At 37.0% G+C, this 16,530-nt stretch overlaps 1 protein-coding gene and 2 long non-coding RNA genes across 3 annotated transcripts in view; 1 reads left to right on the forward strand and 2 right to left on the reverse strand.

The window, feature by feature from the left end:
- Window positions 1-16,530, forward strand: part of LOC115753688 (disease resistance protein L6-like) — a 420,087-nt gene that overhangs the window by 61,465 nt on the left and 342,092 nt on the right. The window lies entirely within an intron of this gene.
- The window catches only part of LOC125313590, a 108,406-nt gene that overhangs the window by 56,822 nt on the left and 35,054 nt on the right, over window positions 1-16,530 (reverse strand). The window lies entirely within an intron of this gene.
- Window positions 18-15,941, reverse strand: LOC125313588. Its single transcript, XR_007197251.1, has 3 exons — window positions 15,932-15,941; window positions 3,751-3,755; window positions 18-173 (listed from the first exon to the last, which is right to left on the reverse strand). It is a non-coding gene; the product is annotated as an uncharacterized LOC125313588 (long non-coding RNA).

The raw sequence follows: 16,530 nt of genomic DNA on the forward strand, positions 1-16,530 counted from the left end.
GTGCAGCTAACTTGGCTGAGGAGCTTCAAATTCCGTACCAAAGACCGATCAAAATGAAAGAGGGCCATCTTGCATGCAAATTTTGAAGAGGCTGGTAGGCCAACTGAAGTGTCCTGAGGAAGTTTTGATGCTTGTGAAGATCCAAACACTTGATCTGGTCTCACCAGCACATACTTGAATGGCAGAGGAACTGCCAGTTGTTACATAACTATGAAAGCGTGACTTGTGTGAATTTCAAGGATGCAATAATGCACGAGGACAACCTCCTCAATTGCTATCTGTTTGTTAATGTGATGATATATCCTTTGAGTGTTATCGTTTAGGTTTCTGATCTTTTTTTTTAATTATCGAAAAACTGAGAATTTTATTAATTCAAAGTAAGTTTGTCAACCTCAGGAATTAAAATATCCAACATAGGTTTCTGATCTGATAAGCTCAGTTCTCATGCGTGTGTTGTGCCACCAGAGGGTAACTGAAATTCCCGAGTGGTTCGGACGGACTGTGGTGCTTACTCTTGGCACGTGCTCTCCAAGCCTTTACTAGAACTTGATTTTCTCATTAATTTTTTCATATGACTTTAAAAGCTGGCACTAATCTATTATGGGTTGGTTAGAGGTCAAATAAAAACGCAAGAGTTAATTTTACTTTCATGAAGCAGAGATTTGGGCATTCAGACATAGTTGTTGTTGACACTAAAATGTTCGCTCAAGAATCTTTTTATTTAGGATCAGGACTTTACCCAAAACAAAAATATTTATATGACATGTTATTGCATTATAACTTTTTTTTAGGCATTAGAATTAACGCATTTGCGTTGAGCAGGAGGCACAATTCTTAGATGAGATGAGGGAACTGGGATTTGAGTGTCATGAGACCACTTAGTGAGTAGCGACTCAAAGGAACAGGGAGCGCTGGATGGTCAAGATCATATCATCCAAATTGGCACCACTTTGGTCAAAGATAGATAGAGGAGGATTAGGGCTTGTTTGATAACACTCTTGTTCCTCTGATTTCTGTTCTTTTAGTTTCGGGAACAGAAAAAGAACATAAATCAGTTTGGTAATGTCAGTTAACTTTTATGTTTCGGAAACAGAGTAAGTAGCTACTCAAAGGAATAAGGAGCGCTGGATGGTCGAGATCATATCATCCAAATTGGCGCCACTTTGGTCAAAGATAGATGAGGAGGATTAGGGCTTGTTTGATAACACTCTTGTTCCTCCGATTTCTGTTCTTTTAGTTTCGGGAACAGAAAAAGACATAAATCAGTTTGGTAACGTCGGTTAACTTTTATGTTCTGGAAATAGATTAATGGCCAAGGAACATATTTGAAACAGAAATGAGAAGCAAAAAAAAATTCTATTTCTCTATTCCCGGAACGGAATTAGAATTACAAGTTTTCTTGAGAACAGAATTGTTGCCAAATAGGCTCTTAAAGAAGTCATTGGATTTATTTTTGTGGATCATTCAATCAAGATTGGAAAACCGAGTTGGAATTGTATTAGGATACAAATATGAGTTGTATTAAAAAAATCCAACATTGAAAATTAGTGTGGTGTTTAGCAGTCAATAATTGAGTTATAACTCATTGGCTTAAGTTTTTCAAGTGAAGGTGGATCAAATTGGTTGATGTGCTCAAAATTGGATTCTCCCTTGGCGATTTTCTCATATGAAGATATTGGGCTTCTTCTGCACACTCCAACAAATGGTGTTAGATCTCTCATGGTTTGGGTGAGCGTCGGCCGTGCTACGTAGGATGACTTGCACCGATTGGATAGTTGGAAAGACTAAATTGGCAAACCTAAAAAGATTTAGGATTAAGGTGGTACAATTTAAAGTTTTATGACTAAATTGGCAAGTCCTAAAAAAATTTAGAAAATTAGCACAACCGAAAGATTTAGTATTTAATTGGCCACTGTCTAATATGTTTACAACTTTGAACATGGATAGTTGGAAAGACTAAATTGGCAAACCTAAAAAGATTTAGGATTAAGGTGCTACAATTTAAAGTTTTATAACTAAATTGGCAAGTCCTAAAAAAATTTAGGAAATTAGCACAACCGAAAGATTTAGTACTTAATTGGCCACTGTCTAATATGTTTACAACTTTGAACAATTTTATTATTTATAGGCACTTGCATAGGGAGAATTAAAGGATTAGACAGAGGTAGGCTCAGAGTCAATTTATTATTTCATCTTTGAACGCGTTAAGATGTCCATATCTTTAAGACCGGGAGAATTATTGAAAAAGTCCTTAATCTATTAGTCATATTTTTTTTTTTTGTGGCCAATTCAATCCTAAAATTTTTTCATTTGTACCAATTCAATCCATCATGTCAATTTTGGCATAGAATTGCTTTTTTCGTGGCAATGCCAACACCGAAGAGGGATTTTATTATAATATTTTGATATATATTTTCAAAATTTGTGGGATTGAATTGGCAAACAAAAAAGTTTTAAGATTGAATTGGCAAAAAGAAAAGTTTAGGATGGCGAGTCGCTTGCCCTCGCCTGCGGTCGATCACCGGACCTCGGTGACCGGCTAGAGGTTGAAGAAGATAGGAAAAAAAAAAAAGAAGGAAAAGAAATTTGAAAAAAAAATTAAAAAATCGCCACATCAACGATTTTCGGCTAAGTTGATCGGATGGACTGTATTGGCACAAATGCAAAATGTTTAAAAATGAATTGACACAAATATGAAATGTTTAGAACTGAAATAACAAAAGAAGAAATTTAAGACTGAATTGACGTAATTGCAATATGATTAGAACTTTTTTGGTAATTTTTCCATTAAGGTTTTAGTACACTACCTTGTGACTAAGAAAAATAGAAATTTGAAGGTACAAAAAAAAAAAAAACAGATGTTCATATGATAATCCGTAGTATGTACCTATTAGTGGAGGTTTATAAAAATAGGTTAAGAGTAAGAATGAATAGAAGTCAACAGGGGCGACGTATGGGGAGCAATAATGCGCTTGCATCACCTACTTTCGTCTCGGCATGTGAGAAAAAGACATGGAGGTGGGGAAAACAACGACAAGCTTTCTGATTTATCCGCAACTTCGTTGATTGGATCTAACAAAGAGCATCGTTTGGTTTTAGTTGACGAAATTGATGATATGGACGCCCGCTGTCTTATATGACTAAATCAACATATGAATTTTTTTACATTTTTTTAATCTTTCTTAATTATTTCTTTTTTTCGTTTGTTTTTATCCTCTTTTATTGTTAAAGAACGGCAGGGACCACTTGCCACCAACCGAGGGCCAATGACCTGTCTTTTCTTTTTGGTATTCACCATTATGCTTGATTCCTTGAGATTATTCCCATATAAGCATCGCATTGACTCGAGAAGAAGGCAAACGACTATAACGCATGCTCACCGCTCCCTGTCAACAAAATAATTAGTTTTTTTTTTTTTGGTCGGAACAAAATAATAATTATTATTTTTAGGTCGGATGAACAAAATAATTAGTTTTTTCTTTTTTGGTCGGAACAAAATAAGTACTATTTTTTTTTTGGTCGGATGAACAAAATAATTAGTTGATTAGTGGACATCTGCGTACGAAGAACAGTTTAATCAAAGATAAATGCCACTATGTCATATCGCCAAAGTTTCAGTAGACACCGAAAATGCGAGGACCGTCGGATCAAAAGGGGAGTAGATCTCATCTTTTGATGTCATGAGATTTGCAACCACGGGCTTACTATAGATTAGTCCATTGACAAGTGCTTAACCAATACTTCGTCTACACTCCCTCACTAACCATCGCACAAAGAGTGCATAAGGCCGCCATAGGCAATTCTTTCTTACACCGACACCGGATGCTTATTTTGATAATTTATCAATTTAACCATGTTTCAATTTAGTCATAAATTTATTGACGTTTTGTCGATTTAGTCTTAAATCATTTCATGGTTTTTCAATTTAATTGTTTTGGCAAAAAAATTACTGACATGAATGTGCTATGTAGACGTCGGCACAAAAGTACGACCACCATATGGAAGATAACATATTTTCTAGACAATCAGCTATAAACGGCTTATTATCTTTCAAATAACGACTCTCAGTTCCCTACCATGTAAAGAATCACAAAAGTAACTTTGATTATTCTTCCCTTTTCAATATCTCCATACAGATTTCAGCTGCAAACCAATAAAGACAAAAAAAAAAAAATAGATAAACCTTCCTCGGGGTTTTAAATTATCATACCATCTACTCTTTCTTTGGACAACCCCATCTCTCTGAATTTCCCGCGTCTTTGTCGACTTGTAAAGCAGGCCACCTATGCGGCATCATTCTGGATGAATTCCAAATACGAGCAAATGCAAATGTTAAGGGCGCGGATGGCAACACTTTTGCTTTAGAAATCAACTTTTATTTCAAAAGTTGATTTCTGATTAAAGAAAAGTATTTGATAACGGGACAAAATTTCTACTTCTGAAGCACGAATTCGTTTGGTAATCGTAGAAAATTTATATTTGTAGAACATTATTAATACAAAATCTTCTACAAAAAATTACCATCAGTGGCCAAAAATTTCTACTTCATTTTTAAATTTTTTAAAATTTCTTTAAAAAAAAACTATTATTAAAAAAAAATTTATTTACTTTTTAAAAATACAAGATTATTATTTATTTTTTATTTCGGTGGTCGAAGATGGCTACCCGGTGGCGGTGGAGTGCGGCAGTGGTTGGGATGACGGAACACTACGGAGGGTGGCCGGCGAGGGGCGGTAATGGGTGGCCACCGCCAGCAATGATCACGACGGCGGTGGGCGGCGGCCGTGACGGGCGATGGTTGACAGAGGTCGGCAAGGGGTGGCAGCCAACGGTAGTGGGCCACCGCGACCAACGATAGTCACTACAACGGTCGGTGACCGTCGGCAAGGGGTGACAAGCGGCTACGGTGGGCGGCGATGGGAGGCGACGACAGAGGCGTAATTGTGAGAGAGAGAGAGAGACGTTGAAAATGAAAAGAAGCTAAAGTGAGAGAAATATTAATGTTGAGGAATTTCAACTTCTGAAAGAGAAGTAACTTTTTTTAACTTCTAGAATTTGTTCAAAAATAACTTCAAAGTAAAAATTGCTTCGTAAGTAGAAATATAATGTTGCGTAACCAAACGGATTTTTGCTTCAGAAGTTGCATTACCAAATAGATTTTCGCTTCAAAAACACTTTTGGAGCATAGAAATTCACTTTCAGAAGTTTTATCATGCCCGCTCTAAATAGTCCGCAGAAGTTACATCACATATTAAAGAAAAGCAGTTTCGAAGGACGATTTGGAATTTTATAGAGTGAATGGCCACATCAAAAATTGCAGCCACTCCCTCATGCCAAGTCCACAAACATGATAAATGGTATCACTTGTAGTGCGGTTTAGGGGCGAGCATGGTTTCAACGTAGAACTTGAAGTTCGGAACAGGACTAGTGGGAAACCGGTCCGGTTCCGGGTTCCATATAATGCAAGGTAGGTTTCAAATTCTAAGAATTGGATAACATATTCCGACATGTAGGTTCCAAGTTCTAAAAATTGAAAAATCTATTTTGATGGGTAGGTTTTAAGTTCCGGATAGGTGGAACCCGAAACAAATTTTTGTGTTTTTCTTAGTATATGTTTTTGTGCGATCTTGCGATACTCCATGATGTCTGATGATGAGTGCATAATTGAAAACAACTAGTCTGAGCTTTCATTTCTGACGATATTTATGCTAGAGACTTTTACTTTGTTAATGTTTCATAAATATTTGTGCGTCTAAATATGAGTTGTCAAGTAAAGGTTCACTACAATCGTTTAATTACATATATATATATATGTGTGTGTGTGTGTGTGTGTGTGTGTGTGTGTGTGTGTGTGTGTGTGTGTGTGTGTGTGGAATCTGAGTAGATCTTGAAACCTACAATATGGTAAATTTCAGATTTCAAAAAATAAGGAACTTGTTCCGATGAATATATTACAAATTTCAAATAAAAGCTATACGAAATCTGGCATCGCACACCTCTAGTGTGGCTGAGGGGTGACATGCCCTCAACTATAGGACGGACCTCAGGCGAGGCTGTCCAACGACATTACATTTATCTTCTTGCAACGTTACATCCGGACCAGTTGCCTGTCCCGACGTGTCGATGAACTGTACTCGAACGAAAAGGGGAGGGAAATTCAAAAGTACGTCCCGTGTCTCTGGTCGAATTTGTCAAGAAAGCTTTCGAACTTATTGGAAAGCCACCTAACGATAGCTTGGAAATTAGCGGCCCCTCCCCCCAAATCATTGAATAAAGAAAGACTTCAATTTGGTCAAGTCGTTGCAGCGGGTCAAGATAATTAATTCCTTTGCTTTCCTAGTACAGTAATATAATACGTGCAACGCAAGATTTCATGCGCCAACGTGCTTTTCTTATGATACACTTGAACTCCCAATGACTTTATTTTTAGATTATCATGTCATCATTTTGCCTATTCATTTGAAATATTGTTGGATTGGTGAATGTTGCCGGACAAAAAAACTTGATGGCATCACATAATAATTTTTCCAGTAACTATCTCGTGACAATAATCGTCTTAACCTGATAATTGGATGACAATTCCCATTGTCAAGATAATGACTTTTTAAATAGCATGGTTGGCCGTCTGTACCCCGCCTCCATCTCCCCCCCCAAACAAAAAAAAGTATGGTTAGCCGACCAATAAAATTGCTAGAGGTCAATGTAGCCTCCATTGGATTCGTCTGTCTTTCTCCAATTACATCTCGGATTCTTTGTGAGGACAACACATAACATCCTATATTAATATTTGATTTGGTTTATGCGGAGTGAATACCGAGAGAAGATATTTAGGGTACGAACGATAACCATTTGTTTCTCTATTTCTGTTTCAAACCTGTTTCTGATAGGTTTGGAACAGAAATTTGTTTGACGATGCAATTTCATTTTTCTATTTCTAGAATAAAACTTTGTTCCATAAATAGATTTGGAATAGAAATGAGAATTTAAAATTTTCAGCATTTATGTTTCTGGAATAGAAATAAGAATTTTTCTCATTGCTCACTCCAACTCTCTCGGTCCCCATCGCCGGTCGCAAGCCCCCATCCGCCAGCCGCCATCCGCCGGTCATCGCTCCATCGTTCCTCTTGTCGCCGTCCGCTCATATGTTGTCCGCCGGTCATGGGCTCTCGGGCTGCCCGTCTGCCGGTCCATCGATTGTCGGCAACCTAGAAAGTTTATGATGTTATCAAACGAATTTTTGTTTCAAAAGTAAAATTTTGATTATTAAATGTGTTTATCTACTCAAAAACTCGTCCGGAATAGAAAGACCAAAAATTAATTCAAGTAACATAATGGTTATCATTCGCACTTTTAGCATTCTCTGCAAAATTTTGGGAAATATCGTGCAGCATAAAGCAAGCTCTCTCAATGTCTCTCTCGTACTATATTTGCCTCCTCTTTCTTATGCTTGAATTCTCCGCTACGGATATAGTGAAACCGATGATTCTTGTGCTTTCATTCTAAATGTTTCAAAATCATCTTGGCAATACTTATTTGAACAGATGAAATGCATATTTCACTTGTCGGTTTACTCCCGCTCTGCATTTATCTTTGGCGACTTCTCCTTCGAGAGCTTGAAGCAATCTCCTAAAGGAGTGTTTTTGGGCTTAGCGTTCTAAATTCTAAATCTGTCCAATACCATGTCAATGTACTTCTTTTGAGACAATTTTACCAGTTTCTTATTATCCATCTCTCGTGATACTCACCCGAGAATCTGGTTTGCTGCTCCCAAGTCCCTCATTTCCCTTTAATAACATGAGTTTGCTTTTGAGGTAGTAATAGTAAATTATTACCGAGGTTCGACTTACGACTTAATGTGATGGCATGTTACAACTGAAAGTAAAAATATAGCTCCGCTTTTAAGCTAACAATAATAAATTATTACTTGACAAAGTAATTTACAATGCGACTTACCATGCTAATGTAATATTCATGAAGCTTTTTTTTATGAACTTACTAATCAAAAGTAAATCCTAGCGATGCAAATAGTAAATTGCCACTGAAGTCAATAACTTACCAACATCGCTATGCTTTTAAGTCAATGTGAAACCTATGAAACTTATGAAACCTTTCCTTCGTTTACTAGTCAAAACTGAATCTCAGCGGTGTCATAGGAAGTACCACTGAGTTCAATAACTTACCAACATAGCTTTGCTTAAAGTAATAATATTAAGTTATCACTAGAGTAACTAATTTATGATTCAATGACGACATCAATGTAATACTAACTCATGCAACTTTTGTCATATATATATATTTATTTACCTACTCAATACTAAAGTTCAGCGGTGTAAATAGTAAGAACTGAAATTAATAACTTATCAACATAGCTTCGCTTTTGAGATTATAATATGGAGTTATATCTAGAGTGATTGATTCATCATTCAACTTACAATGTAATAGTAACTGCAACATTTGAAGCTTTTCATAAGTTTACTAGTAAAAGCTAAATCGTAGCAGCAGAGTACCAAGTTACTACCAAAATTATTAACTTTATCAATGTATTTCCACTTTTGAGGTAGTAAGTTATCTCTACGGACCAGGGGAATTAGTAACTTTACCGGACCAGTGTATGCTAGCAATGTCTAATTGCATGGTGAGTTATCAAGCTGTGTAGAAATTTGGCACTAATATTAAAATCGTACCTTATTAGGACAAGAACAAGATATAGCAAAGTGAATAAATAAAACAAATTTAAAAAAGGACAGGCAGAGTATCCCCATCGCTTTGTTGACGGGCAAACAAATACATAAAATCGATCCACCTAAATATGTACCCACTTGACAGTTCCATATAAGATGTTGGTACGTTACTAACAAATAAACGTTCATACGAAACGATGCTAATAATCTATAAAGCTGTGATTTGGCTATTGCTTTCGAAAGTTACTACCGTTAACTGGTTTACTAGAAAATTATATAACCAACACATAATCTACTAGCGTTCATCCACTTCTAAAAGTAAATGATTATTGTAATCTTCAAGAATACTTAGCCCGATAAATTGATTATTTAGTTAGTACGTAATCGATAAATAAACATTGCTACTCGTACAATTGAAACATATTTAACAACAATCTACTAAGAATTCATAGCGGGAAAGAGTCATTTCGTCCATGAGTTATAGTTGTTATCCGAGACTACATAAATGTAAGCACCTCATAATGTCCTAGACAAAATACTCGTTCCCTTATAAAAGCAAATGTTTGGTCCAAAGAGCGAGAGTCAGCTTACTTAAGTCCCTTGTTCCTCAATAGTTCAGTAGTAGAGCGATCGATCGTTAACCGATCGGATGAGGTTCAAATCATACTTGGGGAGATTTGTTACTTACCGCTTTTTTGATCTAGCGACCCTTGTCCTTCTCCTTAGTTTCTAAACTAGTAGAATCGTGGGACATCCAAAGTGAGAAGTTGATTGTTGTTGCTGTTTTTTTTTTTTACTCTCTCGTATAGGTGAACTTGGTTCGTTCAATTCTTAGGGAGAAGAAAGATTCACTAGGAATGAATGGGAAGACTGGAGTAGTATCTTCATTAGCCCGAAGGAATTTCTCTCTACTAGAGTCATTCGAAGAAGGAACAAGAACAATGTTAATATTTACTTGAAACTGTATAGTGGTAAAATAGTAACGATGGTTAGTCGAGGCTACTCATTCACTACTTCAATTTACACTATGCATATCAAAACTCAATTTTGGTGAATGAAACTTTAGAAACATGCAAGATTTCAAATTATGAATATCCCATAAAACAAGTAAATTTTAATCTTCTAAGAATTAATATCATGAGAAAAATCCAAAATCTATATAATTACGACAAATTTATCCTAAACTAATTTTTGAGTTACAAAAACTCCAAACTAGCACCCCCCGATAAATTTACCTAAAATCGATATGAATTTACACGTGGACTTGCCATGTTAATTGAGATTGCTATTAGAGGTGGCAAAACGGGTCAAGAACCCATATTTTAACTCGTATTTAAGAGTGCGAGTCAAAATAGTTGCTTAATAAACTTAAATGGATCATAAATGGGTCACTAACATCTTAATGGGTCTTAAATAGATTAAATGGGCATAAATGAGCTAGCTAACTATCTTAAAAATTAATTTTTTATTTTATTTTTTAATTATAACATTGTCAACAATGCTTTAGTAATATAATTTTTTTTAATAATTCTTGAGTTTTGCTAAATTATATTATATATGAAAGTATTTTAGTAATATGAGTTGGGTTGAGTATGTGTCGGGTATGAGTCGTTAGATTAGTATTATATGAAAATAGGTGAAAATGAGTCGGATCATATTTGACTCGATTAAAACCCGACTTAATTCATCCGTTTGATACTTCTAATTGCTATCTATCATCCAGTCCAGCCATTTCATGGTGAATTTTGACGGATGTATCATGTTTATTGTAGTTTGGAGTTTTGGGTGACTAAAAAATTTAATTTTAGATAAATATATTATAAATGCATCACTTTAAGGTCAAATTTATCGTAAAATATAGGGTTAACGTCACGGAAAACTCCAAATTGGTATACCTATAATAAATTTACCTCAAATTATTTTTTTATCCACAAAGAACAGTAAATTACTATACTTGTGACAAATTTATCCCAAAATGATACATTTGTGACAAATTTACTCTCCGTTAGTTTCGTTAAATCTAACCATTAAAGTATTAAGTTGTATGACACGTGGCAATTGATGGGCGTATTGGTTTGGGATTTTTACCCTTTATTTGTTACATGTGTATCTGCTTAAAATTTAATGAAGGGTAACTTTGTCACGGGTACATTACTTTGAGTTTTTCGTGCTAAAAAAAAATTAATTTAGGATAAATTTATGACAAGCATATCAATTTAAGATTTTTGATGGTCAAAAAATAATTTTATATAAATTTATCAAAATTGTATCGGTCCGAAATTTTTTGTGATAAAAAAATATTTTGATGATATTAATTTTAAAATATATGGGTAGGGAGTGTGAACTTTTCTTATTCGATGCAGGGAAAGAGGAGGCTCAAAACTCGAGAATTGACGTCAGGAAAAAATTAACTTTGTGTTCTCGAGATTCGGAAAGAGTCGGAACTTTTCTTTACCCTGCACTGTGCTACGTCAATTTAAACACGCTGCCGGTCTCCCGTCGACGTTTGAAACACCCGGGCGATAATTTATAGACAAAAATATTGGGGGTCTAGTAGTACCAACAGGGCGTACCCAATCCATTAACCAGTTGACACGTTTCAGAGTGGGACCCACTATTCAGAAACTCATTTCCCTTCTCTTTCTCGCTGCAGCAGATTGGGTCCCATCCTCTGAAACGCATCATTGCAGTTCCCACTACATCTCTCTCTTTCCTTTCAACTTCTTCCTTATTCAGACAATCCGCATCAAATTCGAGAACTTGAACCGGTTGTCTCTCCCAAATTTTTAGCAACCCTTTTGTGTGAATTTCTTCAATTCGAAATGAAAAATCTCAGCTCCTTTTCCATTTCCGTTTAGTTTCTGTGAGGAGTGTCCTGGTCCTGACCCAAAAACAAACGTTGGAGCTGAGCAGGGGGAGGCCTAGTTCGGAGTCGAAGCAAATCAAGTTCTGGTTTCAAAACCTAAGGACCCAGATGAAGGTGAACCCCATATTTTTTAAGTCTCAATCAGTCTTTTTTGTCTTTAGGAAAAAAGAACTGCTTTCTAGGAATTTGACTGAGATGTGTTGTTGGTGATTTGAACCAGACTCAAACGGTAGCGCCGGGAGAATATAATGCTTGTATTTGACAGCCTGGAAGCAACGAGTCGTTTTTATTGATCAGTTCTAGCAAAACTGGCCCGACGACTCTTTGCCTATTTAGCCAATTGACGACTTCCAGAGATCTCCATTTCTAACTATGACTTCTAAACATTTTCCACCGCTGGCTGCCACTGCTTTTGCTGCTATATTTTTCCATTTTCTTTGGAAGAGAAGGTCAAGTCAGATCACGGCAGCTGCAAATGATGCGAGTCGACGGGTTGCTGATTCTGGTTATGACTACGAAGTATTCTTGAGTTTCAGAGGACCAGATACTCGATCAGGTTTTACCGACTTGCTTTACACTAGTTTTTGTAGAGCAGGAATCCGCACATTTAAGGACGATGAAGAGCTCCGCGTTGGGGAAGAGTTTGACCCAAGACTTCTCCAAGCAATTAATCAATCAAAGATCTCAATTCCTATCTTTTCGAAAGGTTATGCCTCTAGCGTATGGTGTCTCAAGGAGGTAGCCCAAATGGTCGAGTGCCAGAAAATCAGTGGACAAAAGATCATACCCATTTTTTATGATGTGGAACCTTCAGAGGTTCGGCATCAAACTGATGGTTATGGTGAGGCCTTTCGTTCACATAGAAACACGCAGCGATACGACGAAAACGATATATGTCAATGGAAGGCTGCTCTCACTGCAGTTGGGGCAATAAACGGTTGGGACCTGCATAGCAAGGGGGAGAACAGGTGACTGTTTTTGGCATTTCATCTGATGTGGCTTATATCTTTACAATTATATGCATTTCAATTGCTTTCTTTTTCTACATATGTGTTAGATCGGTTGAAATTGATTTTTTTTTTCTTTTAAAGATTATGTTGCAGAAATCACGCTAAATAATCGCACAGTCCTGAATTTGTCCCTTTTTCATTTCAAACGACATATTTTTAGTTTACGTCACTCATTAACCCATAGTACCAGCGCTAATTCATGCACAATAAAAAATAAATCCTCGAAAAGCACGTGTCGGATAGGTCTGTAATTTTCAATTTGGTCTTGTCAGAATATAGGATGGTTGAACCCAATTTTCTAACTCGGTACCTTTTGACGTCATACAAACACCAGGCGAGAAGGAGAGTTTGCAAAAGAACTCACCGATGAGGTTTTCAAAGAATTGAAAAAGGATTATTTGGCGGTATCATATTACTTGGTCAGTGTCGACGACCACGTGGATGCAATCATGGAAATGATGGGTGCTCAGACAAGTGAAACACGGATTATAGGAATCCATGGGATGGGTGGTATCGGAAAGACAACTGTCGCCAAAATCATCTACAATAAGCTTTCAGACAAGTTTAAGAACTGCTGCTTTCTTGGCAATATTCGAGAAAAGTCAAAAGTTAAAGGCATTCAATTCTTACAGGAACAGCTCATCCGTGATATCCTCAAAAACCAAGAGGTATGCGTGGATATAAAAGACATTGATGAAGGGATTCAGACAATTAAAGAAAAGTTGTCTAATAAAATGGTCCTTCTTCTTCTCGATGATGCCGAAGAAGAGAATCATATATCCGCACTTATAGGTAAGCGTGATTGGTTTGGCAAAGGGACCAAAATTATTATTACTACAAGAAACAAAGGTATTCTTGATGTTCCCGAGGTGGACAACAGATATGAGCTTAGCATTATGGATCCCGCTCGATCTCTTCAACTTTTTAGCAAACATGCCTTCAGAAGAGATTCTCCTTTGGACGATTATATCGACCAATCCAACAGGGCAGTAAGCATTGCTGGAGGTCTTCCACTTGCTCTTGAGGTCATTGGTTCACTTTTATATCGCACTAAAAAGGATAAGTGGGACAACAAATTGAAGATGCTTGAAAGAGTTCCTGATGATATAGTTCAGAGTAAACTGAAAATAAGCTATGATGCATTAGATTTTCGGCAAAAGCGTATATTCCTCGATATAGCTTGTCTTTTCATTGGATATGATAAAGACATTCTGGTTCATTTTTGGGATGAATCTAGTCTTTTGCTGGAAGATGCCATGGAAGTTTTGCAAAACACGTCAATGACCAAAATTACAGAGGACAACAAAGTGTGGATGCACAAACAGTTCAGAGACCTCGGAAGAAAAATAGTTCATCAAAGAAGTGACATGCGAATAGAGAAGCAAAGTAGGGTGTGGGATCCTAAGCAAGGATTGGATTTGCTGACGAGACATAAGGTAAAATCCAACCCAATATAAATTGTCAGTATTTATGGATTTGTTTTTTTTTAAAAGCTAGTTACTTTTTTCTGTTGTCTAGCACCATTACGACTTCCTTAACCTAAATTTGTACTTTTCCAAGATTACATGAATAATAGTACTGAACTCAATCGCTTAATATAGTGGGCTTGAATAATTGTGTTTCCCTTAAACTTTTATTTTTTTTTAAATTTTCATTGGTGCAGGAAGGAAAGGAAGTGGAAGCTCTTCGTCTCAAGTTTGACCAGGGGAGACAGTACTGTTTTACCTATGAGGGCTTCGTGGGACTATCAAATCTAAGGTTCCTTGAAGTTGACGGTTCAATGGAAAATTTCCATGTAGAAGAGAGGCTTCTTTGGGACAAATCACCGTCAAATTTTGTTCAAACTAAAGTTTTCCAAGAGAATTCACATCTCCTTCCACGATTACGATGGCTTTCTTGGCATAAAATTCCCACGACACTCAATATTACAAATTTTTCCATGGTGGATATGGTTATTCTTGATGTATCTGAGAGTGAAATTAGGCATGATTGGAAGGGGTGGAGACACATAGAGGTATGATATTATCGTTGCCATTATTTATTATTCGGTCTTATCGGATTTAAAAGTAATTTTTGCATGATTTTTCTTTTACAGTTGGCGAAGAACTTGAAAATTCTAAATTTGACCGATTGCCATTTGTTGGAGAGAACTCCCAGCTTCTTTGCTCATGTAAAGTTAGAACGTTTGATCCTACGGGGCTGTAGTGAATTAGTTGAAATCGATGGGTCGATTTGTCAGTTGAAAGGCTTAGTTTCCTTGGATGTAAGGTATTGTCGGCGTCTTAGGAGGCTGCCAGAAGAGTTCGGTGGGCTAGTAGCTTTGGAAGAACTCCAGATTGATCACACTGCAATCGAGAAAATCCCTAATTTACAAGATATGAGGAATTTAAGGATTTTCACTGCATCTTTCCGTGAGAAATCTTATGGGCCTGTGGAAGAAGATTCGATACCACAGTGGATTGGGAATTTAAGCAAGCTGGAGACTCTGGACCTGACGTCTGATTATCTGACCGCCTTACCAAAAGATATTAGTAGCCTCCTTCCTCGACTCCAAAAACTTGCCCTCGACTGCCGTAATCTGCGTTGCCTCCCGAGCCTTCCCTCGAGTTTATTATCCTTAAGTTTGAATGCTTGCAAGTCATTTTGTTCCATGGATCTATCGAATTTAAAGAAACTATCATCTCTTGTGATTTGGCACCCTGCAATTTCAGAGATTCCAGGCCTTGAACGTTTGGAGAACCTACAAGAATTGGAGCTGGGGAACCTTCAATTGATGGAGAAATTACCTGATCTAAGTAATCTCAACAAACTAAGAAGTCTTCAAGTACATGATTGTGGTAATCTGGTTGAGATCCAAGGCGAACTAAGCCTTCCCTCGAGTTTATTATCCTTAAGTTTGAATGCTTGCAAGTCATTTTGTTCCATGGATCTATCAAATTTAAAGAAGCTATCGTCTCTTGTGATTTGGCACTCTGCAATTTCAGAGATTCCAGGCCTTGAACGTTTGGAGAACTTACAAGAATTGGAGATCGGGAACCTTCAACTGATGGAGAAATTACCTGATCTAAGTAATCTCAACAAACTAAGAAGTCTTCAAGTACATGATTGTGGTAATCTGGTTGAGATCCAAGGCGAACTAAGCCTTCCCTTGAGTTTATTATCCTTAAGTTTGAATGCTTGCAAGTCATTTTGTTCCATGGATCTATCGAATTTAAAGAAACTATCGTCTCTTGTGATTTGGCACTCTGCAATTTCAGAGATTCCAGGCCTTGAACGTTTGGAGAACCTACAAGAATTGGAGCTCGGGAACCTTCAACTGATGAAGAAATTACCTGATCTAAGTAATCTCAACAAACTAAGAAGTCTTCAAGTACATGATTGTGGTAATCTGGTTGAGATCCAAGGCGAACTACCTCAATCTTTGGAAGGATTGGAAATTTATTCCTGCGGATCTTTACAGAGGTTGCCTAGTCCGTCAAGCCTGAAGCGACTGCGAAAGTTTGAACTACATAAATGTGGATCCAACTTGAACTACCATAATGTTTGAAAGAATTGTGGATTAATTCCAATGGATCCTTTCAAAAGTTGCCCGATCTGTCAAGCTTGAAGGGCAAGGGACTGCAAAAGCTTGTCATCAGTACATGTGATAATCTGGTTCAAATTCAAGACAAACTACCACAATCTTTGTGTGAATTGGGATTTCTTCCTGTGAATCTTTATGGAAGTTGTCCGATTTGTGAAGCTTGAAGGGACTGCGAGAGTTTAAAATAAATCATTGCAGGAAATTAAATGTGGAGGCAATTTCTTGGCTTTACTCAAAGAAGTCAGTCAAATTCGCGGGAGAAGATGGTGAATCTGAATCTGATGGAGAAGACAGACGAATGGGAATCTGAATCTGACGGAGAATACAACAAATGGGAGGGAGAAGACAGGAATAAGCGCATGTTCTCTTGAAAGCTTCTTGATCCACGAC

This window comes from Rhodamnia argentea, chromosome 1 (assembly GCF_020921035.1).
Source record: "Rhodamnia argentea isolate NSW1041297 chromosome 1, ASM2092103v1, whole genome shotgun sequence".
In the NCBI taxonomy this organism is placed as follows: Eukaryota; Viridiplantae; Streptophyta; class Magnoliopsida; order Myrtales; family Myrtaceae; genus Rhodamnia; species Rhodamnia argentea.